At 36.7% G+C, this 3,617-nt stretch overlaps 1 non-coding gene across 1 annotated transcript; it reads left to right on the top strand.

The window, feature by feature from the left end:
- The first annotated feature begins 2,894 nt into the window (after nt 1–2,894).
- LOC131172265 (small nucleolar RNA R71) lies at nt 2,895–3,001 on the top strand. Its single transcript, XR_009142748.1, has one exon. It is a non-coding gene; the product is annotated as a small nucleolar RNA R71 (small nucleolar RNA).
- The last annotated feature ends 616 nt before the right edge of the window (nt 3,002–3,617 follow it).

Raw genomic sequence — 3,617 nt, 5'->3', positions numbered from 1 at the left:
TATTTCATTTTAAGTTTATTTACAAATTCTTGATGCCATACATACACTAATTAAACTAAAAAAATTTAAGTTTGTATTACTAACCTTGTGCAGAATTTTCTTTCTTCTTTTCTTCAAATTTTTTCTTCTTTCTTTTCCTTGAATCTTCTTTCTTTCCTCTTCTTTTTGTTGTCAATATGCTTGTCAAGATCCAAGAACAAGATTTACTTAAAAGAGTTAGGGAGTTTATAAAATAAAAATCAAGCTTTGAAAGCTTGAGATGGGTGTTAATGGTGGAAAGGAAATGAGAGAATTGAGAGAGAAGAGGGGTGACGGGAAAAGAAGAAAAAGAAGAAGTAAAAATGTGTTTTTTTTTTTTTTTTTTTTTTTATCTCTTAGGAAGACCATAATTCTAATTAAATAAATTTTTAATTAAAATACTTATGGCATCATGCATGTGTCACCACATGATGTCATTACCTTTTTAACTTTTTCATTTTTCTTTTTTTTTTCTTTTTATTTTTCTATTAATTCTTTAATTTAATTCTCGATCCCGAAGTTTTCTTTTCTCCGATTTTATTTGACAGTTAGGTCAGGAGTCAGCTCTCGGGGTTAATTGACCAAATTGCCCCTCGCCTGTTCATCTCGGTTTGCAATTAATTCTATATTTCTTCCGGCTCCCTGACCTAATTATTTGACTGGCTTAATAGTTATTTTTCATGATTTTCTCTTTTCCACTGTGTTTATAAGGGTCCTAAGGACCGCAGCGTCACTTTTTACGGTTTGAAATTTGAGTTTAAAACGACTTCGCAGTCATTCCCGAGAAGGTCACCCATCACTGTGACTCTCGGCTCGTTTAACTTCTTATGTTCTGTTTTTCTTACTTATACTTAACTAATTGGCAATTACTAATTATTTGTATTTATGGCTTTTCTAGTTATCTTAAGTATGGCTCTAATCCCCTTAATTGTCCGGACCGACTCCGGTCACCGGAACAGTAAAATATACCAGGCTATGCAAACGGGGGTGTTACATTATTTGAGATGATAATTGGAAGTGTTTCATTATCTCCCAAGTAAACATACTTCAAATGCTAAGGTAAATACTTGAGTTCAAGAACTGGTGCCTGCACAATAGAAGGTAATAATTTTGTGTGAGATACAGGTAAGTCAATCTTTGATACTCCATACCTTTTTGGAACAGGAGGTAATGAGTGCAATGCCATTACTGCATCTTGAACCTCTACACTTAATGGCTGATTGGTACTGACTTCTTGAATTCCTTGATTAATCACCACTTCTAACTCATCCTCCATGCTTAACTCAAAAACATCCTGCACAAATGTATCAACAACATCAATAGAAAAGACAGAATGATCATCAGCAGGATACTTCATGGCATCAAAGATATTAAATTTGACAGTCTCTCCATCAAACTCCATAGTTAAGGTACCATCATCCACATCAATTTTTGTCTTGGCAGTTTTCAGGAAAGGTCTTCCAAACAAAATCAAAGCTGACTTTGATATGGGAGCACTATCCTCCATATCCAGAATGTAAAAAACTGCAGGAAAAATCAATTCTCCAACTTGCACCAACACATCCTCAACTACTCCCAATTGGTAAGCATTAGAACGATCAGCTAACTGAATAATGATACTGGTTTCTTTCAAAGGAGCCAAATTCAAAGTCTGGAAAACTGAATATGACATAACATTAATAGATGCTTCTAAATCTGCCATTGCACGTTCAAATCTAGAATCACCTATTTTGCAAGGAATAGAAAACCAACCTAGATCCTTACACTTAGGGGGTATTTTCCTCTGAATTAATGCTGACACATTTTCCCCACACTGATCTTCTCATTATTCCTCAACTTACACTTTGTAGTGCATAATTCCTTAAAGAATTTAGCATACCCGGGGACTTGTTTGATCGTATCAAGTAAAGGTATATTAACCTCTACCTTTCTGAAAGTCTCCAAAATTTCTTTCTCTTGTTCTTCTTTCTTAGTCTTAGCCAACCTGCAGGGGAATGGAGGAAGAACAGAATTATTAACCTTATTCAGTTTAGGTTTAGTATTTACCTCAACTTCAGGAACTTCAGACTCTTTTGCTCCTTGCTTCTTCTTTTTCATTGACTCATGTGGAGTCTAGTTATCAACTTCTTTCCCACTCCGCAATACTATAGCACTTGCATTTTCTCTGGGATTCACAACTGTTTGTGATGGAAGCTTTCCAGAATCTTGAGCTTTAAGCTTACTCACAGATGAAGCTAACTGACCAATCTGCCTCTCTATATTTTAAATGCTATTTCTGGTCTCCTGTTGAAACTATTGTGTATTGCTAGCCAGCCTTAACAATTTCATCAAGTGACATACCTTGATTTGAGGGGGGCGAAGGTGATTGATTCACTTGTGGTCTCTGCTGCTGAAATCAGTTTTGTACTGGTTGATTCTCATAACTCTAGTTGGGATGATCTCGCCATCCCGGATTATAAGTATTAAAAAAGGGATCATACCTGTGTTGTGGTTGTCCATAATTTGCTACTGCATTAGCATGTTGCATTGATTCATCCTCTTGTAATACAGGACACATGTCAGTAGCATGACCGGAACCCGAACAAATTCCACAAACCTTAACTGTTTGCATGTTCCCTACAGCCAATTGCCTCACCAAAGAAGTTAAATCAGAAATCTGTTTCTCAAGGTTAGATGTACTTACCTCATTAACCTTCTTAGGTGTGTGATCCATTCTCATTCCAAACTGCTGAGAGTTTGCTGCCATGTTAGCAATCAGCCTCCTTGCTTCTTCTGGTGTCTTATCAACCAAAGCTCCTCCACTAGCAGCATCTATCATACTGCAGTCCATTGGTAGAAGTCCCTCTTAGAAATACTAAATCAAAAGCTGCTCACTTATTTGATGATGGGGACAACTTGCACACAGCTTCTTAAATCGCTCCCAATACTCATACAAACTATCTCCATTGTACTGTCGGATGCCACAAATTTCTTTTCTTATGTTAGCAGCACGGGAAGCAGGAAAATACTTCTCCAAAAATATCCGCTTCATCTTATTCCGTGAGTTGATAGATCCAGAAGGAAGGTAATACAACCAATCCTTAGCTGTGCCTTCCAGTGAGAAAGGGAAAGCTCGAAGCTTAATCTGGTACTTTGAAACTCCTTGAGGTTTCATGCTGGAACACACAACATGAAATTCCTTTAAATGCTTATGTAGATCCTCACCTGAAAGACCATGAAACTTAGGCAACAAATGGATTAGTCCAGACTTTAACTCAAAAGCAACATTTAAAGCAGGGAATTGAATACACAAAGGCTGTTGGTTTAGATCAGGAGTAGCCAACTCTTTCAAAGTCCTAGCAGCCATGGTTTCATTTTCGGAATCTGAATCCGAATTTAAACTTAATTCCCTTGGAGATTGGACTTCTTCAGATGTACTCGGAATCTGCCAAGCTTGCTTAGCCAATTTTCTCAACTGTTTAGCTATTTTTTCTATTTTTGGATCGAAGAGCAACTCACCAGATTAAGAAATTCTTGTCATAAACAAAAAAAAATCAAACTAAAAACAAAAAAATGCCTCAAAACCCTAGAAAATGATGGAATTTGGCCTCAAGAGGGTG

This window comes from Hevea brasiliensis, chromosome 13 (assembly GCF_030052815.1).
Source record: "Hevea brasiliensis isolate MT/VB/25A 57/8 chromosome 13, ASM3005281v1, whole genome shotgun sequence".
Taxonomy (NCBI): domain Eukaryota; kingdom Viridiplantae; phylum Streptophyta; class Magnoliopsida; order Malpighiales; family Euphorbiaceae; genus Hevea; species Hevea brasiliensis.
This window is presented reverse-complemented; position numbering and strand designations above follow the sequence as displayed.